This window comes from Dermacentor silvarum, chromosome 2 (assembly GCF_013339745.2).
Source record: "Dermacentor silvarum isolate Dsil-2018 chromosome 2, BIME_Dsil_1.4, whole genome shotgun sequence".
NCBI classification, from domain to species: Eukaryota; Metazoa; Arthropoda; class Arachnida; order Ixodida; family Ixodidae; genus Dermacentor; species Dermacentor silvarum.
Genome location: NC_051155.1, coordinates 113,495,324 through 113,520,522, shown reverse-complemented (window position 1 = coordinate 113,520,522; position 25,199 = coordinate 113,495,324).

Sequence of the window (25,199 nt, the reverse complement as noted above, 5' to 3'; positions counted from 1 at the left end):
TGTTACACCGGACGGTTTATTAGAATTTAACGTTATGCCGTTCGGGCTCTGTAATGCGCCCGCCACGTTCGAGAGATTCATGGACACAATTCTCCGGGGTCTAAAGCGGGAAATATGTCTTTGCTACCTGGATGACGTTATTTTCGGCCGCACGTTTGAAGAGCATAACGAGCACCTTAGCCTGGTTCTGAAATGCATGGAGAAAGCAGATTTCATTCTCAACTCTGGAAAGTGCAGGTTTCAGGAGCGACAGACATTGGTTCTCGGTCATCTGGTAGACAAAGATGGAGTCAGACCTGACCCCCGCAAGATTGAAGCGGTCAGTGCCTTCAAGCCTCCCCAGTCAGCGCGGGAACTGCGCAGTTTCCTAGGGTATGTTCTTGTTTCCTTCGTTTTGTCCCGGAATTCGCCGACGTTGTGCACCCGTTGACGCGTCTTTTGCAAAAGGATGTATCGTTCGACTGGACACCAGAATGTGACTTATCGTTCCGTCAACTTAAGTTCTTACCTACGTCAGACCCCATCCTGCGTCATTTTGATCCGTGTTCCGCTACCGAAATTCATACTGACGCCAGCGGAATAGGCATTGGAGCAGTGCTTGTTCAACGGCGAAACGACGCCGAACACGTTGTTGCCTATGCCAGTTGATGCTTAAGCAATGCTGAGCGATACTACACAGTCACAGAGCAGGAATGCCTTGCAGCTGTTCTTGCTGTTCAGAAATTTCGCTGTTACATCTATGGTCGTCCATTCAGCATAGTATATATCACTGATCACCATTCATTATGCTGGCTGGTCAGTCTTCGGGATCCGTCTGGTCGTCTAGCACGGTGGGCCTTACGACTGGAAAAGTACGACTTTGTAGTGAAATACAGAAGCGGCCGCCGTCATGCTGACGGCGATTGTCTTTCACGCTTACGACTGCCAACGCAAATTCTGAAGAAGACTTTTTCGATGACCGTGTGGCCGCTATTACACCTGAATTTCCGGAGGTGACCGTCTTCCAGGAGGATCAACGCAACAACGTCAGTCTCTTTTCGTGATGGCCCTGAATCTGAAAGCCAGTGGTGGTTTGTCCATACGTGACAGCTTGTTGTATAAAACCAACCACTCTGCAAGTGGTGCCAGCTTTCTTCTTGTAGTCCCGGAGAGTCTCCGTAGTGCTGTGCTGCATGCCATACATGATGATCCAACATCAGGTCATCTTGAATTCGATGCATCCGTAACAATATATTGCTCGCTTGCAATTCCTTGTGACGACCAAGAACTTGGCCTCTGAGCGTACTCCAGAAAAGAAAAAGCACCTTATACCCCTGTCAAACGACACATGTATTGTCATTTGCAGTAAATGACATTTATATCTAATGTAATCGCGGTCTTGCGTTCCCAGTCTACACGGGGAAACAAAATCGCATTCGCAATTGATGGCAATGTTTATCGGCAGGCTGCTATGATAACGAAACCTTACAAATCGTGTTTCTTGTTTACATATTTTCACTATATTCTTAGCAGTACAATGGTAAACATGGGAAGGTTATTTGAAAATATATTACATTTCGTTTTAACTTATCGATTTTGTAATTTTTTGCCATGCCCTGTCGTCGAGATTACACAAGTCACGCGTGCATGAGTTAAGGAAGCTCATTCAATGGCGAATGCCATTAGCTGTGAATGTCATTCACTATGCCCATGTGACAAGGGTATTATGCTATGCTACATGTGTTGTGAGCGCTGTGACGCAGCGCATTGTTTCATGAGCTTCGTGTTGCTGGTTTGCGTGTGTGACCGAAGAATTACCTAAATAATTTTGCATTCAAATATACGTATATACGATCATCACAAGTCCAAACTAATATTTTTCATGCTACGAGCTACTCCTCTCATCATATATAATCGAACAACGTAAGAGTTTGTTGGTTTTTTTTAAAATCAAAAACAAGTTTATTTGGGTTGCGAAAATACATTCTTAACTTATATTGCAAGCATGTATCGTTTATAGTAGCTCCAATACGGGCAAGGAAATTGAACCAAAGAATTTTGTTTGTACGAATATCATTATTTATGTCACTGTATTTTACATTCCTTACGCATTCGTGGTATAAGGATACTCCCTGCGAGAATTACGTTCGCTACAGCACCTACATTCTGATTCATAAGATAACTTTGGACTCCAGCTCTCCCTTTAGAAGAGCTGATGAGAGGTTATCTAGTCCGTACAGAATTTGTGCTGCTCTCCGTAGATTCAATTTTAACTTATTTACCGAACTAAATAGCGTGAATAGCTCTGATATTATTGCACCTCAAACGGGGAAGCAAACAGGTGACGAAAAAGGCAAGTGCGGTATACCTTCGCAAGTGACAGATCTCTGCTGCATTCAGAAATTTGTAACTGCCCATGATGCCACTGTGAAGGTGGTCTTCAGTTTAAATACGATGGTAAATATGCTACAGTTTGAATGTAATGCGGCCGCAGCAGCACATGACGCGTGCCGCCTGTGACAGTCCTCCGACCGTAGCGCCACGTTTGTCGTCATGAAGCGGAGAAGCGCTGAACTACGCTTCAGGCCGGCGGACGGCACACCTACCCATCTAGCCACCGTGCCGATACAGGCAGTCATGTTACCGCTGACAACGACTGCCGCTGTTCTGGACGGCAGCGAGTCATACAGGGCTCGAACATTTTCGTGATTGGCCTTTAGGCTCTCCCACTTGTTATTGACTGCGGCCCACAACTGGTCGGAAGTCACGGAATAAAGGAGTTTTCTTGCCAAGGCAGCTCTCAGGCGGCCCCACATGTTTTCGATAACGTTAAGGTCCGCCCCTTAGGGTGGTCATTCCAGTAGGGGTATGTTCTGCTCTCACTGGAAGTCCTTCACTACGCTGGCCATGTGGATCGGCGACCGGCCGGTCCTGCTGGAAAAGATAATTGCCGTCGGGGAATAAACTACTCGCATGTGGCAACAGCACATTGTTCAAAATACTGCAGTATTGCGCAAACGATAAGTGTCCATGTATGCGTTGAAATGGTCTAAACTATATTGCGAAACCGGACCCCACACGCTCACACTTGCTCTCCCGCTAGTATTGCGCAAACACAAGTGAGCACAGATCTACAACAGGAACTTATATTATTTGAAACGTTACGAGGCGAGAAGAGGCAGCAACTTCAGACGTTTCTCAACGAGTGTCCATTTCTCTGGTCGAAACCTGCTGAGCCGCCGCCAGAGGCATCGGCTGCAGTCACGGACACCGCACGCGTTCAGAGCGAACGTGGGGAAACGCGGGCGGCGTCGGCAGCAGCTGTGTGCGTTGCCTCGTTGGTGCTGCTACATATTTGCCGTTTTCTCAGTGTGTTTTATTTTTTTTTTCGAGTGAGGTTTCTCTCTGTGTTTCGGCGTGCTTTTTTTTTTTTCACGTGCAAGTAGAGCAGCCCCTTTTTTGCGCGCCAGTAATGAGAGCAAGCGACGTGCCCGTCCACGAGCCAACTCTCGCTGACGCTCGCGGTAGGCAGCTCTTTCTCAGGAGTACGCACTACTCGTGGTCTTCCCATAGTCGCACGCCACCCACCTGCGATGCGCGTTCCTTATCCGAAAGGGCGCGCCGCACAGAAACACCTCCTCTTGTACCCATCGTCTCTCCTCCACGCGCCCAGCGCGCCCTCTCATTGGTCACCTCCTCCCCCAACGCGCCTCTCCTTCTCTGCTGGTCACGTGACCTACCCTTCCCCGGCGCGGCTCTCATCCGCTCATGGTCACGTGATCTGCGTGACACCGGGCAGAAAGCGAAGGCTGACAAAACACTGAATAAATCACAATCCACCACTTGGCGACTACTTCAGACGCGAACTTTCCCAAACCCCGTGCTATACCACCGAATTTACCCCGATGCATACTCCCCACTCTGCAAAGCCTGCGAGGCCCGCGCTGACCTCGATCACATCATCTGGGCATGCCCGAAAGCTACACCCACCAACACTCACCGCACTAACACTACACACATAACTACGGCCGAGCAGTGGGAGACTTTGCTGCTCAGCTTGGACCCAGAAGAGCAGCTCTGGGCCGTCCGGATGGCCGAAGACGCCGCCAGAAAACAAGGGCTGGCCGCCGTCTGAGGAAGGGGAGGCCTGGGGGTTAGTCTCCCAACCCCCGCCGCCCCCAGACCCCATCATGGACAAAATAAAGTTTTATCTCTCTCTCGACTAAGAACAGCTCCACTGTTAAAACTCTTCAATGCAGTAAGTTAACCGTACCGTTTGCCTGGCAGTCTCCACAAAAACAATCTTTGGTCTCATTGCGTCGAAAACGTGGACTCGTTCGAAAAGATGACAAGACCCCAGTCTCCGGCTGGCCATATGACTCGTGCTGCTTAGCGAACTGCCGTCGTCCGTCCCTGTTGGCAGCCGTAAGTAGCGGCTTCTGTACTGCGTCGCAACTGCGAAGGCCTGCACTACGCAGGCGACGTCGAACAGTAGTGTCCGAAACGTCTAAATCCAACACCTCGCCAACTGCTCCGGCAGACAAAAAAGGGTTCTCGTCAACAGCTGAAATTATGCATGCATCTTCATCATCTGTGGTAGCCCCAGGACGGGGTGCACGGGGCGCATGACGAATGCGACCTTCATGCTTATATGCCTGAATTATTATATTCACAGTCTTGAGAGGCCTATCCACTGAACTAAAGAGCCGATATATCGCTTGGAATCACCTTTTAGGGAAAATGCAATGATAAAGTGTCTTTGATCTTCGGGAATTCTAGCCATAATAACATGTGGTGACAGATTGAACGTCTGCGGAAGATACTCGGTGTTTTATATGCGGTATTTCATGCGGAAACACTCTGAAGACAACAGACATGCCCCCATAGCTATGCGCGTTTTTTTTTCTGTCCTGTCCTGTCCTCTTGAAGTACGGATTTTTAAAGAATGAGCTAACTTAAAATGCCGAAAGTATCAGCTCACGAGGCAAAAGCACGGCTAGCAGACGACGAAGGAGCCTCTCCAGTGACGTGATGCGCGCGGTGGAAAGACAGCCTCACCAAACGTGTACTGCGCATGTGCAATGCTTCCAGTGATTGACGTTACGCAGCGATGACAGTGCCGTCGGCCACGCGCTCGCGTGTACACGCTAACTGGAGTCCTCGCTGTACGTAGCTCGGCCCGCCGACAAAGCTGCCACACCCCCTGAAGATCCGCTGTATCCCGTGCGAATGCCGTGCGAATGTGCGTCGCTTGCGCTCAAACTTTCCAACTCGATGGCTAAGCAGATAAACGCTCTTATGTTGGATGTGCGGCTACTACGTGCACAAAATGCTGAGCTTCATGGTGAAATACGTGACCTACGTGAGTGCGGGAATTGGATTTTTTGCAGCTTACGACCACCGCTGTGGGAGCTCCGCCGGTGCCGCTGCTACAGCGGTCAACTCCAGTGGCTCCACGGAAGGCAATCTAACCAGACGAGCTGCTTTATCTTTTCGTGTGCCATCATCCCAGACGGGAATGAAATGGTGAGCCAGCCACAAAGGATGCCAGCCGCGTTCAGCAGTGCAAAACACCGAAAGCAGCTTCGAAAACACCGGCGGCCACAGGCCTCTCTCACCTTGAGCCGTCTACTGCGTCGTCGGGCATCGAGGGAGTTCTGGCCGGATTAGTCGAAGACAGGGCGTGTACAAAGCTCGGAACAAGGTACCCAACCTATTGTTCTTTCTATACTGCATCGGATATAGACCTTGAGCTTGTGAATGAGACCGCGATGTTTGGCCCGAAGGCTCTGCTTTTCGACTTTTCCATGGCACGTTATTGCCTTCACGGTATTTTCATGACTCAACTTTTATCCTAAGCTGTTCTGAAGATGGCAAGACAAATTGATTTGTATTATCAGAACGGTAGAGGACTAAGAACAAAAAGATGTCACAGTTTCGCCCGAAAGGGGAAGCATCAATACTTAGGTTGCGCGGACGTCATCACGGACGCCATATTGTGGTACCAGCAGGTAGAGAAGGGGCGTAAGCAAGGAACATGACAGCATGACAGCAACAAAAAGCGCGTCTTGCGTCGAACGTCAAAGCGATAACAATGATAAACAGGTGAAAAACAATCGCCGTGAAAAAGAAAAACAGTTTACGCGTGATAATACGTTGCACTGACGTCATCTTAGTCCCCTACCAGCGCGGGGAAATATGGCTGCGTGACATCACATGAATACTATCTATTGCGATAGCAAATTAGTAGAGAGCTATTCGGAGTAGGGATAGTAGTTTTATCGGCTGCATAAACATGGACACATTCGCTTACTAACTGAATTAACAAGCGTGGTGTCAGCGCGCACAAGCAAAGATGAATCGCACTGAATGACCGCAGACAACGACTGTCAAAACGCTGGCAGCAAGCGCAGCCGCCGCAGCGGGCGAAGGTTCGTGCGGTCTATCGCTTGAACGGAAACTGAGCGGCGAATGCACAGCGCATACAAAGGTCAGAGCCGTATGGAGATAAGAGACGGTGCGGGCGAGCGACGAGCGTGGTTGTTGGCAGAGTAGAAGTGCGCTCCCTCCGGCGCTGGCTTCCCGCTTCCTGGCTTGCGCGTGGGAGATTGAGTGCGTTGGGAGATGAAAGAGCGAAACTGGTTTCATGGGGACCGGCTCGATGCGTACTTGTATCTGCCAGACCGTTCGTTTCGTACTATCGTCAGCTCGCGTCAGCTGTCGTTCGCGCTTGTTTGGTTTGCTTGGTTTGGTATCGTTCGGCGCGTGTTTCGATTGTCATGGTTAGGAATTGCTTTGTTATCTGGTTGTATGCGCGACGCGAATTGTGGAGTACTTTCTGGTAGCCAATCGGCACCAGCGATTGCACTGTAACCTTCGACGAGTCGCGTATAAAAGCCCACGCGCTTGACCCGCAGATCAGATTTTCGACGACTGCCGACTGTGCTACATGTGTCTCTCAAATTGTTTGCCTCAATATATCGCGAAATGAAAAGACGTATATAGCTGCACTTATATTTCGCATTAGGGAATATCGTAATCGGCGGTGAAATTTTTTGTTAATGTGTTTGAATGTAAACGGGACATTGTTTGTCCCACTGAAACTTAGTTAAATGCTTCCTGTTCGAATCAGTCTTATTTTTCTAATAGCTATTCCGTCTTCGAAATAGCTATTAGAAAAATAAGACTGCAATTACCGCAATTACACGCAGAAAAAGCGGCGGAGTGATCCTCGTAGCTTGTCGTTCCATATTTAATGCATTCAGAAGGAATGATCTTGAGACTTATGATGATTGCGTATGAATTGAAGTTTCAGCATGCGATAGCTGGCCTAAGCTGGGAATGTCTTTTTGGGTGCTACTGTTTCCCTCTGAATTTCAATACCACTATTTTCGTTCAAGAGTTTCCTGATTTAGAAGGAAAACGTGACTTTATAAAGTATAAAATACATAATTACGTGGACTTCCATCTGCCTAGCGCAGACTGGTCAACCAGCCTTCTTCTGTGTGATGGCGATAATGTACGGGGAAAAGCGCAATGTCTTGATTTTTTCAGTTTTAATGGGCTTTGACAATTAATGAAATAAGAAAATGTGCTGGTAATACCCTAGATTTAATACGGACAAATACTACAGCTTTTGCGTCAGTGACTAAAGGAAGAAAGAAAAGACAGACGGCAGGGAGGTTGACCAGAATAACGTCCGGTTGGCTACCCTACACCGAGGGAATGGGAAAGGGCAACACAAAGATGACAGGGAGAGAAAGGAGGTAAGGAAAGAAGGAAATTAGCGGTGAGTTCGCTGACGCGTGGGCTATTGCACTATTAGTAAAAGACGCTCACACAAGCCCGTCGTCCTCAAGAAGCACAAAGATGACAGGGAGAGAAAGGAGGTAAGGAAAGAAGGAAATTAGCGGTGAGTTCGCTGACGCGTGGGCTATTGCACTATTAGTAAAAGACGCTCACACAAGCCCGTCGTCCTCAAGAAGCACAAAAGTGCCTTCACCGCTTTGTGGGCTGACGAGTGATGGGGTGGTGTTCCAGCAGCACCTGCACGGAAAGCGGCCGATTGTTCAGTTTTGTAGTGCCTTAGCAAGTTTTTATCTTACTGAGGCATATCGGGGACAGTGGCACAGCAAGTGGTCGATAGTTTCTTCGGTGCCGCAGACATCGCACACTGCACTGTCGGTCTATCCAATTAATGTAGAGTATGCCTTTCTGTCTTTGTGAAGGCAACTCCTAACCAAAGGCGACAGAGAAGCGAAGCTTCACGTCGAGGAAGTCCGAATGGAGGTCGGAGTTGCAGTGAGGGGTTAATTGATGCAGTTGTGTAAGTCGTAAGTTTGGCGAGTTCCACTCGGTCAGTGAGAGACTGCGTGACAGGTGTCGAAGCTGCCTTGCGGCGTCTGTCCTCGAAAGCAGAATTTGAACGCTGCGCTCTTTCTGATGTGATGTGCGAGCAGTGTTATCTGCGGAATCGTTTCCAGTGATTCCACAATTACCAGGTACCCATTGAAAGACAACCTCGTGGTTGGAGATGGTCGTGAAATGGCACGATTTCGTATGTCAGCTGTTCATCACATCCGCGTCGGAGAACTGACTGCGTGCACTGTAATGCCGGTTTTGAGTCATAAAACACAGCCCATTTTCTAGGTCTTTCAGACTCAATGAATTCTAGCGCACGACGCAGAGCCGTTAGTTCTGCCACCGTAGATGTCGTGACATGCGATGTCTTGAATTGCAGTGTTATTCCTCGCGTTGGTATGACCGTCGCACCACCAGAACTGGTCGATGTAGTCGATCCATCGATATAGATGTGCACGTGGTTGCTGTACTTTGCATACAAGAGGCTCGGTTGTTTTAGAGCTGCGGCCGGTAGATCTGACTTGTTCTGTAGTCCTGGAATCGTTATATGTACTTGTGGACGGCTCAAATACCACGGAGGAAACATTGGCTTGGCCACAGGTGCGTACCCTGAAGGAAACGACCCACGATGTGCACTGATAGTAGCACTGAATGTCGTGCAGGGCCTTTCAGCAGTGAGGCTCGCCAGGTGGTGCAAGGGCTCCTAGCATAGTGTCTGAGATGCGTACGCATTGTCGCAACGGTAACGTGCGTCGTGATTGGGTAATCCTGCGCAATGGCAATGGTTTCAGCCATTGACTCACTGCGGGGTAAGCCAAGACATACCAAGATATACATCAGAAACCACAGGTTCTTGGGAATCGTAATTGACAGAGACCGCACGTGAATTACGTGAAGAAGCGTCTGACTGCTATTTGTCACCTGTTCAGATTCCTTGCCGGAAAAAAGTTGGGGTGTATCTATACACGCTAGGGGTAACAGCTGTACATAGTGTTGTTCGTTGGATTCCTGGGGTACAGCCTGCCTGCAATATCCAACACCTGCAAAATTTACGTCAGTGAAAGGCCTGGCACACTAGTTGAGGTAGATATCACTCGCTATTTACTATCAATTTTTTTTTGTAATTGCCTCTGTCTTGTGTCGAAACTTCCCCGAAACCCATATATGCACCGGGCAATTATCTGGGATTGTGCAGCTGTCTGAATTGCTTTGACTGGGGTTTTCTTCTCAATGAAACGGACATTGAGGCTTGTGCTGAGTTGCTTTCTTCGATTGTTCAAGACGCAATGACAAAACTTATTCCATTACTTTGCCGTAGGAAACCCAAATTTCCATCATGGTTTTCGCAGACTTAAAATATTATATCCGCAAGAAACAGAGGTATCAAACTGTACAAACGACTAGGCTGTGAGTGCTGGTGTGGTAGGTACGCCATTTGCAGGAACATCGTGAAAACATTGTTCGCTCATGGCGAAGCTATTTATCAAGTGAGACTTGAGGATCCCAACAGTATGGATCTCAACAGTTTCTGGCGTTATGCCAGAGCGAAGGCAAACGATAAAATGCAAGAGTAGCGAAGTCGAAAGGTTAACTCTTTTTCCAGGCCACAAGAAAGATGCGAGGCACTTGCTGAACATTTCAGCGGAAGTTTCTCGCAACCATTCAGGGGGTCTATCCATCAATTTTATGGATAATCATGATTGCTTAGCATATTCACCCATAACTGAATACAAAGTATTCAAGTCAATACGCAAGCTGAAGCCGGAGCTCCCTGCGGGTAGTGACAGCATTCCTAAATTTGTAATCAAGGGCTGTACTGATATTTTCGCTCCCGTCTTAACATTCTTGTTCAATCTATCATTAGAAACTGGTATTTTCCGTCCCACTTGAAATTAACATTGGTTGTCCCGGTAATTAAATCAGGAGCCTCCTGTTATTTCTATAGTTTACATCCTGTTTCTCTTCTTTGTGGTTTTTTGAGTTTTCGAAATGTTTTCGAAAAGGTTTCGAAAGGCCGCAAGTCTGTTGACAGCCACTATAAATAAATAAATAAAAATAAAAGAATCCCTACAAATGATTCATTAGAGCCTAGAGGACACCAGTTGCGTGACGCCCCAACTTCAACGGTTCAATCTACTTATAAAAAGAGAATTAGTAAAGCCAAATAACTGCAGTACGTCTGTTGCTGCAACGTACCAAGTTCACGTTATTATAATGACATATGTATTGACGTTTAATGCATAAAGAAGCGTGGTTAGTTTGTAATGCTTGCTTATTGCGGATTACGCATGCAGTGGCAGATACCCCCGCTAATACGGACATATTACATCGTTCAGTGCAATCATCGGAAGCCATTAGACGGTCACGACGCGCTCTCAGAATCGACTGGCTACTGTATTTTTTTTTTTCCAAATCATCTTTGCAGCTTATCCGAAGGATGGAAGGTATTTAGTTTTCTCACGAATATCTTCCCTCCCTTCGTCGAAGCCAATTTCTAATTCAGCACTTGCTTGTTTACAGCGAAAGCTGTATATGGCTAGGCGAAACGAAAAACCGTTCGTCCCATGTTTCGATAAGTCACCATTGGCTGCGCCGTCAGTTACGTCGTTCTCTACGTCGCACCCAAGCGCGCGCGCCATTGGCAGCGCCGTTAGTGACGTCGTTAGCGAACGCGTTCCCGCCATTGCCACTTTGACTCTGCTCTGCCCGCAACGCCGCCTCCTCGGCTCGCCGTTGTCGCATGCGTTCGATATCTCGAGTTAGCTCGGCGTCGTGGTTAGCAGCATCCGACCGCCATTGGCACTTGCGTTCCAATAGAAACACAAACATGTAACCAATAATTCAGAAACGCTTCAATACAGCGTCGGGATTAACCCACTGCTAAACACCGGGGCCGCACGTTTCAACTTCGCTGGTTAACCATCTGTACGGAGTGCTTGGGCGGTGTTTTTGAAGCGAAATCTTCATTACACTACCTCGGGCAGCCGTCGGCGACTCAATACTTTTCACCTTGAGAGCTAGAGCTCAAACCACAAGAGAGCATTAAGGCGCGTTTATAGTCCGACGTTATCGGCACGCGGGCGAGCGTCATCAGATGCCGGGCGCGTTGGAGCTCTTTGGCCGCGCGTCTGGTTACGTTGGCGGCGCCAGTACGTCGAACCATCGGTCTAACTATAGCCGCTGTTGTTCTCACTAACGTGACATAGCGAGTGCGCGCGTTCACGCTACGTTGGACTATATTTAGGCCTTTACGGAGCCCTGAAAAGAGACATTGCCGCTGTTGCCCGGGTACAGTTGGGCCCGGCTGCGAGTTGCAATCAAGTCTCACTACTTTACTGATCACCGCAGTGTCTTCATAGGCATAAAAAATGATGAATAAATACTGTATTCATTGCAAACATGTCTGTATATCATTATGAAACCACGCTTCGGCCACAGCTCGACAACGGGCCTAGCCAGGGCAGTGAAGCTTTCGCTATCAACCGGGGTTAACCAAAGCTAAACCACAGCAATTTTTTTTTTTTTGCACTAGTCTTCCAAAGCAACTTCTTTAACTGAGGGAATACGTGTTTGTACACGAACATGGCTTCTTTTATGCTATGTCCGAGTTCATGCTTTGTGAACGTCATTTCTCGTGCTTTTTCATCTGTTACGTCTCGCTTTGCTAGGCGATTGAAAGCTATCAGATTTTGGTCGGCATCGTCTTTTCGGTTCAGAACAAAGTAACACTTTGACGTACAGCTCGGTTATATACGACAAGAATATCCCAACATGCCAATCACTTCCAGAATATCATAAGACCGAGGCGGAAACTGTGAAGCGCTTTTATTCCAGAAAGGAAACGCACCAGCTCATGCGCGAAGAAACAGAAGATCAGGGATGATGATGGCTATGTACGTATGAAAACGATGAATAGGTTAATAGTGCTTACAATATTTTCATTCTTTGTCGTTTCACTTTAAGATCTTTAAATGAATTGCAGCTTGGTGGGCTCGCTTAACAACAAAACCACCACTTGATTATGAGACATGCCATAGTGGTTGACGCCAGATTAATGTTTACTACCTGGGGTACTTTGACGTGCACCTTAATCTAAGTACACGGGTGTTCTTGCACTTCGCCGCCATCGAAATGCGGCCGCCGCTGCCGGGATTTGATGCCGCGACGTCGCGCTTAGCATCGCTGCGCCAAAGCCACTAAGCCGGCTGGAGTTCGCTTGATGGCCCATGTATTCCTGAGCCACTATTTTGAATGATGGTTGATGGGATTACTTTTCCTAGAGCATCGAGCTCACGTTTCAGTGGATTATTCCACGCGCATGCGTCGTCGATAGCGGGACAGCACGACGGCGCCAATGGCCTACGGTGTACCTCGAGTATAACTGCAATAAATTGCTTTAGCAAGTGCTTGAATGTTTGTTTTACGCTATGTTTTACGATCTAAAGCATTGATATATCTCCCAGCTTAAGGGCCAGGTTAAGGGTAATGTGTAGGCAAACTTCGAAATATGTGGTTTAATCGCGGCCTTTGGAATAAATAACACATGCAATCAGTGGGGAGCGTTATGAGTGTGCTTTAACAGTCATGCACGATTTAACCGTTGCTATGGCAGAACTGTAAACGCCACCGAGATCACATTTAGTGAAAATGCCAGGAACATTATGGCGAATCTGTGTGCGAAGTAAAATGGTTGTGGACCAGAATTTACAACTCAGAATTTATCCCTCCACCGTGTGAGAACTACGAGAGCAACCAAGATCAAATTCAGCAATAATTTAGAAATGGGGAGATTACAGCAAATGCTTGCAAAGTAAAATGTGTGTGGATGAATTACCGCTTTTGCAATAAATTCCTTACCAAGTGCTGCAAAGCGTTAGGTGAAGGCAAGGATTAAAGTATGCGTCATGTGCGGGGTACGTTTTAAAATATATGATATCAATACAGTGAATTCAAATTCTTATGGAAACTACTGGAAAGAAACAGCTTTGCTGAAAAATAGCAGCGTGCTTCTGTAAACTCGCACAGGTCTACTGAATTTTCTTTTTTACAGCGTAAGCTGTTATGGGCTCATTCCAATAGCCTTTTCGGGTCACGATGATGCTCCGGCCCGATTCCCCGAAGTACCCGATTCCCGCCGGGATCGAACGCGCGCCCACTGCGTGGGAGCCGGATACTCTACCACTGAGCCACGTAAGCGCTTGCTATGGGGCCGCGGAAAGTACCCTATGAAGGCCAACCTCCATGCAGCGAACTTTCGCGACGGATTTCATGTGACGAAAAGTCCAGCGGGAAGCGCCGTCGCGAATTCGTGACACCACACTCCATGCAACCAAGAGCCGGCGAACGCCGCCGACCATGCGGTCGACGCAACCATAAGCTATGACGCAACCCGCGAGGAGTCATTGTGGCCAGACGAGATAGGCTACGAAAGCGACGTTGGCGAATGGAAGCAGAAGGCAAAACAGCGCCTAAATCAATGTTTTTACACGTAAAATAAGGCACCTGATCTGAAAAAGTGCGTACAATAAGTGCTTGCTGTTAGCCGCAATCTGTTTAGACTGTCACTTTCTTTTTCTTTTTTTTTTTTTTTGTGAATACACGGCACATCGTTATTTCGCCGATACTTATCCCTCGTATGTCATCCTGTGTTTGTTTACGGCTCTCTCCGCTCGCGCGCAGCTGAGTTTTTCTCCCGTCAGCTTCCGCCTTCGAGCCTGCCCTGCTACAAGGAAATACGGAAAGCTATTAGACAGTTTCAGCATAGCGTACGCAACTAATAGCGTACGCTATATGCGCTATAGTACAGCGTACGCGAAGCAGCGCACGTTTATTGCAGTTTTAATTGGCCTGCGAGATCTTCCGATCTCAGAGGCCATATGCCACTGTCGCAATTATCTCTCGACTTCATCGATCTCAAAGATTCCCCTTGTTGGGCTTCGTGTCGTTCGAAACGAGATGCGATTTCAAAAACTCCCCAAGGTTATTCATAATACACTGTAGTCCAAGCGGCCTGAGACTAAGCGAAAGCCGTTAACGCAGTCATTTGCTACAAACGAAGCGAATTCTACAAAAGCCACGCAAAATTCAATTCTAAGCGGGCAGCGGGGACCGCCGCCATGTTTTACGTACGTGGCTTGCGAGCCGCCCATATGCCGCACATACGCGATGCATCAGTTCGCGTTTTTTTTTTCGGATGTGCCAGTGAACTACACCCTGCAAACTTCAATCAAACGTCTTTCTAAAACATGGTGGTACGCAAGGCATCATGTTGCGGGTATGCATGAGCAGAGCATCATCGGGAAACGAAGCATCTAACTACATAGAGTACACAAAACAAGCAGTGACCGCATATTATTCACAAGAACTTTCAGGCAGAAAAACCAACAAGAAGGTGAATCAGCGCTGGAAAACGAGCGTTTGAAATGAAGGTAGGAAATAGCCGAACAGTAGCCAAGCGTCAACAACCAAAACTCCCGTCGACGGGCGACCGACGGAAGTAAACCTCTGCGCTGTGGTCCGATTGGTCCACGCTCTCTGCCGCGTGCGACGACTCCCAGCGGCGGCGGTGTGCTGTGCGGAGAATATCTGGAGAGAGTGAATCGGCGGCGAACAGTCATTTATTTGACGTCGGGCGGCGGGTGGCCGTCGCTGAGCGGCCGCCGCCGAAAGTTCGTCGCTTTTTCGCTTCATGGAGGCTGGCCTTAAGGAAAACGCAGGGGGAGACGACTCGAGCCTCCACCAGTATGGTGGCGCCATCCAGGTAAGATGCCTGCAAACGCAGCGTCTGCAGGCGCAGACGACGATATGCGATTCAGACGAGGCGCGCAATCAACGCGCTCCCGAGCTGCCGCTGCCGAGCCTCCGCCAGTATGGTGGCGCCATCTAGAGAAGGTACCTGCAAACGCGGCGCGCCGGACATGTAAGTTGCAGTTGTAAGTAAGGCTTGATCGGGCTCATCAGACTGCTGGGCAGAGAACATTACAAGCCGCAGCTCGCCGTCGACGCCGGGCGGACAGTTCAGATCGTTCTCGTCAAAACGAGGCGAACAGACTGCCGCGAAGACCCTGTTGTGCGTGGTGTCCAAATTGGAGCTACTCTTGAGCCGCTCCACCAGCCTACGCTGTGCTGCGTGGGCCGCGCAGGCCTCTGACTTTTTTTTTTTTTTTGCTCTTTTCATCCTCCTCTGCAAGCGCCACTGGTCTCATTCATTCGACGCCTTACGCCCTACTTCCCGAATACCCAGGATTGTTCGCCTGCTTAAGGGGCTTCAGGTGGTCCGGCGAATGTCGTCAGTTAGACCAGCGTTCAACTTGTTTAACATCGGTCGTCCAGTAGCGCCAGAAACCGATTTTGAACGAATATCCTTCGAATTAAAGACATGACCAGGGGAAAAGCTGCTGGAGAAGATGGAATAACAGTAGATTTAATCAAAGATGAAGGAGATATGATGCTTGAAAAGCTTGCGGCCCTTTATACGCAATGCCTCACGACTTCAAGTGTACCAGAGAGCTGGAAGAACGCCAACATTATACTAATCCATCAAAAGGCAGACGTTAAAGAATTGAAGAATTACAGACGCATTAGCTTGCTTTCAGTATTGTATAAAATATTCACCAAGATAATTTCCAATAGAATCAGGGCAACACTTGACTTCAGCCAACCAAGACAACAGGCCATGGCTTCAGGAAGGGATATTCTACGATGGATCATATCCATGTCACCAATCTGGTAATCGAGAAATCTGCGGAGTACAATCAACCTCTCTATGTGGCTTTCATAGAATATGAAAAGCATTTGATTTAGTAGAGATACCAGCTGTCACAGAGGCGTTACGTAACCATAAGGAGTACAGGATGCATACGTGAATATATTGGCAAATATCTACAGGGACTGCACAGCAACATTGGTTCTCCACAAGAAAAGTACAAAGTTACCTATCTAGAAAGGGGTCCGGCAAGGAGACACAATCTCTCCAATGCTATTCACTTCATGCTTAGAAGAAGTATTCAAGCTCTTAGACTGGGAAGGCTTAGGAGTGAGGATCAACGGCGAATATCTCAGCAACCTTCGTTTTGCAGATGACATTGTCCTATACAGCAACAATTGAGACGAATTACAGCAAATGATTGAGGACCTTAATCGAGAAAGTGTAAGAATTGGGTTGAAGATGAATATGCAGAAGACAAAGATAAAGTTCAATAGCCTGGCAGGGGAACAAGAATCCAGGATCGCCAGTCAGCCTCTAGAGTCTGTAAAAGAGTACGTTTATCTAGGTCAATTACTCACAGCGGACCCTGATCACGAGAAAGATATTTACAGAAGAATAAAATTGGGTTGGAGTGCACACGGCAGGCATTGCCAAATCCTGACTGGGAGCTTACCACTGTCGTTGAAAAGAAAAGTGTACACTCATTGCATTCTACCGGTGCTAACATATGGGGCAGAAACTTGGAGACTAACAAAGAAGCTCGAGAACAAGTTAAGGACCGCACAAAGAGGGATGAAACGAAAAATCTTAGGACTATAGTGTTAAGAGACAGGAAGAGAGCGGTGTGGACCAGAGAACAACGGCGATAGCCGATATTCTAGTTGACATTAAGCGGAATAAATGGAGCTGGGCAGGCCATGTAATGCATAGGATGGATAACCGGTGGACCATTAGAGTTACAGAATGGATACCAAGAGAAAGGAAACGCAGTCGAGGTAGGCAGAAAACCAGATGGGATGATGAAGTTAGGAAATTTGCAGGCGCAAGTTGGAATAGGCTAGCGCAAGACAGGGGTAATTGGAGATCGCAGGGAGAGGCCTTCGTCCTGCAGTGGACATTATATTTAGGTTGATGATGACGATGATGATGATGACTTCGCAACTGCTACTTTCCAGCCAAGAACTCTCGTACGGCATACGTTTACCTGCCGTCGCGCGCTCTTCGTGTGCCTTCCAAACTGCTATTTAAGTCCGTATGATGTCGCCTGGCGTGTCGTGGAACGCCTATCCCCTGTTAACTTCTCCTGAGCACCTTATGCTACCTGACGATCTGCGCCGGCACTGGACGAGATAATCCCGTTCACGTAGACCACCTTAAGCTTACTTTGACCTTCTTCAAGCTACGTTATAAAACTCCACAATATCTGGCTCCTGCATTTTGCTATGCTGCAGCTGTGAAGTTATGGTTGGAGGACTTGCACTTGTTTAAGCTCTTATACATAGATATATATATTTTCACTTGCCAACGATATATATTTAACTTAGCATAGTCAATCTCATTCTCTTGTCGAAAATCAGATGTATTAGTCCTATGCTTTCAGAATTGTTCAGTGGACTGGAGATTTATTCTTACTTTCTTCATCAAGATAACATTACCGATTACACGCGTGTACTCAAATTTGGTGCGAACAGTCAAACATACGGTTAAGTAAAAGGATTCGTAAGGACACTCGAGGTTCTTCCGAGCAGCGCATAAGGATATTTTTGTAGCATGGTTTTTTATAGCATTTTGATCAGAACAATAAGCACAAACGCTGATTCGTATGACTTTAATGCGAAGTGTCTATGGCTCGGATCCCGGGATTTTTTCGCATCCGTCGACAGAGAACAATAATCATCAATGGCTCATACCCCCGTAAGTAAGCAAAAGCAAGTTATAGACGTTTGTAAAACGTGAAGGCGAAAGCCTGCCAACTGTGGAAGACGACGACAAACGTACGCGCGAGCAGTGGCACGAGCGCGAGGGGCAGTATGGGAACACTGGCATGACCAGCGGCATCGGAGCCAGCTGTGGAAGAAGACGGCGATGATGAACGCGCGAGCAGTGGCACGAGCGCGAGGGGCAGTATGGGAACACTGGCATGACCAGCGGCATCGGAGCCAGCTGTGGAAGAAGACGGCGATGATGAACGCGCGAGCAGTGGCACGAGCGCGAGGGGCAGTATGGGAACACTGGCATGACCAGCGGCATCGGAGCTCGCTGTGGAAGAAGACGATGATAACGCGCGAGGGGCAGTATGGGAGCACTGGCATGACCAGCGGCATCGGAGCCAGCTGTGGAAGAAGACGACGATGATGAACGCGTGAGCAGTGGCACGAGCGCGAGGGGCAGTATGGGAACACTGGCATGACCAGCGGCATCGAAGCCAGCTGTGGAAGAAGACGATGAACGCGCGAGCAGTGGCACGAACGCGAGGGGCAGTATGGGAACACTGGCATGACCAGCGGCATCGGGGCCAGCTGTGGAAGAAGACGGCGATGAACGCGCGAGCAGTGGCACGAGCGCGAGGGGCAGTATGGGAACACTGGCATGACCAGCGGCATCGGAGCCAGCTGTGGAAGAAGACGGCGATGATGAACGCGCGAGCAGTGGCACGAGCGCGAGGGGCAGTATGGGAACACTGGCAGAACCAGCGGCATCGGAGCCAGCTGTGGAAGAAGACGGCGATGATGAACGCGCGAGCAGTGGCACGAGCGCGAGGGGCAGTATGGGAACACTGGCATGACCAGCGGCATCGGAGCCAGCTGTCGAAGAAGACGACGATGAACGCGCGAGCAGTGGCACGAGCGCGAGGGGCAGTATGGGAACACTGGCATGACCAGCGGCATCGGAGCCAGCTGTGGAAGAAGACGGCGATGAACGCGCGAGCAGTGGCCCGAGCGCGAGGGGCAGTATGGGAACACTGGCATGACCAGCGGCATCGGAGCCAGCTGTGGAAGAAGACGGCGATGATGAACGCGCGAGCAGTGGCACGAGCGCGAGGGGCAGTATGGGAACACTGGCATGACCAGCGGCATCGGAGCCAGCTGTGGAAGAAGACGACGATGATGAACGCGCGAGCAGTGGCACGAGCGCGAGGGGGCAGTATGGGAACGCTGGCATGATCTGCGGCATCGGAGCCAGCTGTGGAAGAAGACGACGATGATGAACGCGCGAGCCGTGGCACGAGCGCGAGGGGCAGTATGGGACACTGGCATGACCAGCGGCATCGGAGCCAGCTGTGGAAGAAGACGACGATGATGAACGCGCGAGCAGTGGCACGAGCGCGAGGGGCAGTATGGGAACACTGGCATGACCAGCGGCATCGAAGCCAGCTGTGGAAGAAGACGACAATGATGAACGCGCGAGCAGTGGCACGAGCGCGAGGGGCAGTATGGGAACACTGGCATGACCAGCGGCATCGAAGCCAGCTGTGGAAGAAGACGACAATGATGAACGCGCGAGCCGTGGCACGAGCGCGTCTCTGTGACCACGTGACGTAGTCAAACGCACGCACGAGGCACACCTTTAGTAAGCCACAACCGTGGCTTCAGGGAAGCGTGCTCGTCTCTCACCGCGGGGGCCCGGGCTCGATTCCCACTCAGACCGAAATTTATCAAGCTTTCTTTTCAAAGCTACTAATTTACTTTGTTTACAGGAACCTCTCTGAGAAATGATATCAATCCGAGCATTTTTAGACGTGTTTGTACTCTGTGGCGTCGGCCATTTTTCGTCACGGCCAAGGTCACGGCGAAGGTCATGGCCTAGGTCACGGAAAGCTCATTGAAAGGTTACTGCCAACATAGACACCTAAGGCTTTCGCTTTAAAAATGCAATGGCTCGTAGCAACTCAGCAAAGTGAAGCGAACAGTGCATACATTCCTTGAATCCCGCATACAGCATACAGAGCAGCATACGTTAAAATAAAGAACAAGCTGAAAACAATGATAAGGCGCTCGTGGTAGCGTAGTGCTACCCGCATACGTTTCCCTGTAAAGATTGCTGTTTTCCCAAGCTGCTGTGGAGACGTGGGGAGTGACTTCCCTAGCCTTTCGTATATAAAATAACCAGCCTGATTATTTCAATGTTGCAGCACTGCTATAGGCGGCAGCATGCTGTCAAAATTACCATTACCTATCATTATTATAAAACTAGGTCGCGGGATCGAATCCCGGCCATGGCGGCCGCGTTTAAATGGGGGCGTAATGCGAAAACACCTGTGTACTTTTAGATTTAGGTGCACGTTAAAGAACCCCAGGCGGTCCAAATTTCCCGAGTCCCCCACTACGGCGTGCTTCATAATCAGATCGTGGTTTTGGCACGTAAAACTCCTTAATTTAATGAATTTTTAATTCTAAACTAACACTACTATCATTACTCTAAAGCCATAAAGCATTGCATACGCCCCTCAGTAGTGGTGGTTTCGCTTGGCATCCACTTTCGCAGGGACAGGATGGCGAGTGTTCTCCATTCCGCATCTCACACATGTGAGGCACTTCGCGTTATCCATCCAGAAGGTCGCGGGATGCAATCAAGGCCTCCGTGGCCGCATTTCGATGGGGGCGAAATGTGAAAACACCCGTGTGCAGTGCATTGGGTGTGCGTTAAAATTAAATCGTCAAAATTAATCTGCAGTCCGCCACTATGGTGTCCCTCATAATCAGACTGTGGTTTTGGCAAGTAACACCCCAGAATTTAATCAAATTCATTCGTAAATTAGGAGTGCTATTCGAACGCATGTGGCATCGCATCAGGCCCACTTACATATCAGGGCCCTTTCTCATGCTCTACACTGTGGAACAGTCTCGAGCACAATCTCTAACACTAGAGCGCGCCTCACAGTTCACACTTGATGGCGTACTGTTAGTTGAAGTTGAATTTATTTTCATCAGTAGTACAAAAAATATATTACAGGTGAAGTATAATTGCACAATCGGAGGTCCCGAAGTAAAAACTGTCGGGGGGACCTCCTAAACAGGAAACAAATGGGGGTTAATACAAATGTGGCAACAGTAGCAGGCTACATCATACTGTCACGTAGTAGTGACGCTGAAGTAAACAGTCGTAAAACTGTGTATGACGAAACTGGTTGTTTATTGGGCGAACCTGTGCCCACAAAAGCAAGCAACACTCAAAGCACAACGATAGCGGCGAACACAGTCGGCGATCGTCGAAAATCTGATCAGCGGCGAAACGCGTCGGCTTTATACCTGAGTCATCCAAGGTTCTAGATTAATCCCTGATGCCCGCGTGTCTTCCAGAAAGTTCTAGACAATTCGCGTCGGTCATGCAATCAGATAACATAAGCGTCGGTGAAAACAGGCAATGGAAAGAAGCACGATAACGTTCTAGAACTTCCGATACAGCGCGTCCGCGCCGAGCGATAACGTTTAACATTTGTTAGCCGGTGGAAAGCGGCCACCGGTGAAAGATAAACATGTATACGTGTCAATACCCTCCCCTTAAAAAGCATCGTCCCGATGCTACAAACAAATGTGATGATGCTGAGCCGTGCTCCCTATAAGGGCGCAGAAATACGCATCTTTTCCCAACCTAAACCTCTACTACAAACAAATGTGAAAGTGAAAACAAACCACGCGTAATAAAGAAAAAAAAATAAAGTAACAAAGTACCTAAGTTCGTCAGCGGGCGTAGAAAGGCTTAAGACGCACCACGTGGATGACTTCAGGTCGTGCGCGGCGCCGCTGTGATTGCGAAATACCGTCTGGCACGACCTCATAGTCCAGTGCGCCAATACGTCGGATGATCTTATATGGTCCGAAATAGCGACGTAAGAGTTTCTCGCTAAGTCCTCGTCGGCGTATCGGAGTCCAGACCCAAACACGGTCTCCGGGCTGGTACTCGACGTAGCGTCGTCGAAGATTGTAGTGTCGACTGTCGGTTCTCTGCTGGTTCTTGATGCGCAGGCGGGCGAGCTGTCGACTTTCTTCGGCACGCTGCAAATAGGTCGCAACGTCGAGATTTTCTTCGTCGGAGACATCCGGTAGCATGGCGTCAAGCGTCGTTGCCGGTTTCCTTCCGTAGACCAGGTTGAACGGTGCCATGTGCGTCGTTTCTTGCATGGCCGTGTTGTATGCGAAGGTCACGTACGGAAGGATGGCATCCCACGTCTTGTGTTCGGACGTCGACTGTATATTGCCAGCATGTCGGCGATGGTCTTATTTAGGCGCTCGGTGAGGCCATTCGTCTGCGGGTGGTAGGCGGTGGTCCGGCGATGGCTTGTCTGGCTGTAGCGCAGGATGGCTTGAGTTAGTTCAGCCGTGAAGGCTGTACCTCTGTCGGTGATGAGGACTTCTGGGGCACCGTGACGCAGGAGGATGTTCTCAACGAAGAATCGGGCTACCTCGGCAGGCACTGCCTTTGGGCAAGGCTTTTGTTTCGGCGTAGCGGGTGAGGTAGTCCGTAACTACGACGATCCATTATTCCCGGACGTCGACGTCGGACGGGAATGAATGAAGTCCATCCCGATCTGATGGAACGGCCTGCGAGGTGGCTCGATCGGCTGCAGAAGTCCGGCTGGCCTTGTCGGCGGTGTTTTGCGTCGCTGACAGTCTCGGCATGTCCTTACGTAATGGGCGACGTCGGCAGAGAGGCGAGGCCAGTACTTTTCTTGTATCCTTGCGAGCGTGCGGGAAAAACCGAGGTGTCCAGCCGTTGGGTCGTCATGGAGAGCTTGCAGAACCTCTGGACGCAATGCTGAGGGTACCACGAGGAGGTAGTTGGCTCGGAGAGGCGAGAAGTTCTTCTTTAGGAGAATGTCGTTTTGCAAGGAAAAACGACGCCAATCCTCGCCTGAACACCTTCGGCACAATGACGGTCTTGCCTTCCAGGTAGTCTACAAGGCTCCTTAGTTCCGGGTCGGCTCGCTGTTGTTCGGCGAATTCGTCGGCACTGATGGGTCCCAAGAAAGTGTCGTCATCCTGGTCGTCCTGTGGCGGCGGTTCGACGGGGGCGCGAGACAAGCAGTCGGCGTCAGAGTGCTTTCGTCCGGACTTGTAAACGACGGTGATGTCGAATGCTTGAAGTCTCAGGCTCCAGCGTGCGAGGCGACCTGAAGGTTCCTTCAAGTTAGCTAGGCAACACAAGGCGTGGTGGTCGCTCACAACTTTAAAGGGCTTGCCATAAAGGTAGGGGCGAAACTTTGATGTAGCCCAGATGATGGCGAGGCACTCCTTTACTGTTGTGGAATAATTTGCTTCCGCCTTATATAGCGACCGGCTAGCGTAACTTACAACTCTTTCTAGTCCGTCAGTCCTCTGCACAAGCACGGCGCCGAGTCCTACGCTGCTTGCGTCGGTGTGGACTTCGGTATCGGTGTTTTCGTCGAAATGCGCAAGTATTGGCGGCGATTTCAGGCGTCGCTTCAGTTCTTCAAATGCTTCGACTTGCGGCGTCTCCCACTTGAACTCGACGTCGGCCTTCGTGAGATACGTCAGTGGCTCAGCGATCCGTGAAAAATTCTTTACGAAGCGCCTGTAATAGGCGCACAGTCAATGAAATCTACGCACTGCCTTCTTGTCAGCGGGCGGAGGAAAGTTGGAGATGGCCGCAGTTTTCTGAGGGTCGGGGCGCACTCCAGACTTGTTGATGACGTGCCCCAAAAACAAGAGCTCCTCATACTCGAAGCGGCACTTTTCTGGCTTTAACGTGAGTCCGGAGGTTTTGATTGCTTGAAGAACTGTTTCAAGGCGCCGCAGGTGTTCTTCGAAGCTTGAAGCAAACACGACGACGTCGTCCAAATAGACGAGGCAAGTCTGCCACTTCAAGCCTGCCAGTACTGTATTCATGACGCGTTGGAAAGTCGCAGGTGCCGAGCAAAGACCAAACGGCATGACCTTGAACTCGAACAGTCCGTCTGGTGTTATAAAGGCAGTCTTCTCCCGGTCCCTCTCGTCGACTTCGATTTGCCAGTAGCCGGTTTTGAAGTCCATCGACGAAAAATACTTTGCGTTGTAGAGTCGATACAATGCGTCGTCAATACGTCCTTTTTCGTAATCTTGTTGAGGCGACGATAATCGACGCAGAAACGTAGGGTTCCATCCTTCTTCTTCACCACGGGGGACGCCCACGGACTCTTGGACGGCTGGATGATGTCGTCGCGTAGCATTTCGTCGACTTGTTGCCTTATGGCCTCGCGTTCGCGCGCCGAAACTCGGTACGGGCTCTGACGGAGTGGGCGGACATATTCGTCGGTTATGATGCGGTGCTTGGCGACAGGGGTTTGTCGAACTTTTGACGACGACGAGAAGCAGTCCTTGTATTGCAGGAGCAGAGCTTTTAGTTGTTCTTTCTTATGCCTGGGAAGGTTCTGATTGACGTCGAAAGTTGGCTCAGGTACTATAGTCGTCGTTGCAGGTGCACTGGTATCCCTGAAGGTGAAAACACTGCTGGCTTGTACTATTTCGTCGATGTGGGCGACCGTGGTGCCTTTGTTAATGTGCTTGTATTCGGAGCTGAAGTTCGTGAGCATCACCCTTGCTTTCCCTGCACGTAGCTCAGCTATGCCGCTAGCGACGCAAATTTCACGGTCGAGCAGTAAGTGATGATAGCCCTCGATGACGCCCTCTATGTCTGCAGGAACTTCGGTACCGACGGAAATCATTATGCTGGAGCGAGGCGGAACGGTGACTTGTTCTTCAAGCACATTCAAGGCATGGTAACTTATGCTTGTATCCGGTGGTATCGCGTTGTGCGTTGAACGCGTTATCGACTTGGACCTTAAGTCGATGACTGCACCGTGTTGATTTAGAAAGTCCATGCCTAGGATGACATCCCTGGAGCAGTGCTGCAGGATTACGAAGCTCGCCGGGTAAGTGCGGTTGTTTACCGTGACTCGTGCTGTGCAGATTCCAGTCGGCGTTATTAGGTGGCCTCCCGCTGTCCGGATATCGGGTCCTTGCCAGGCTGTTTTCACCTTCTTCAACTTGGCGGCGAACGGGCCACTGAAGACGGAATAGTCGGCTCCAGTGTCGACGAGAGCGGTGACGTTATGACCATCGATTAGCACGTCTAAGTCGGTAGACCGTCGTCTGGCGTTGCGGTTAAGTCGTGGCGTCGGATCACGGCTGCGTCGGCTTGCTCCGCTGCTGCT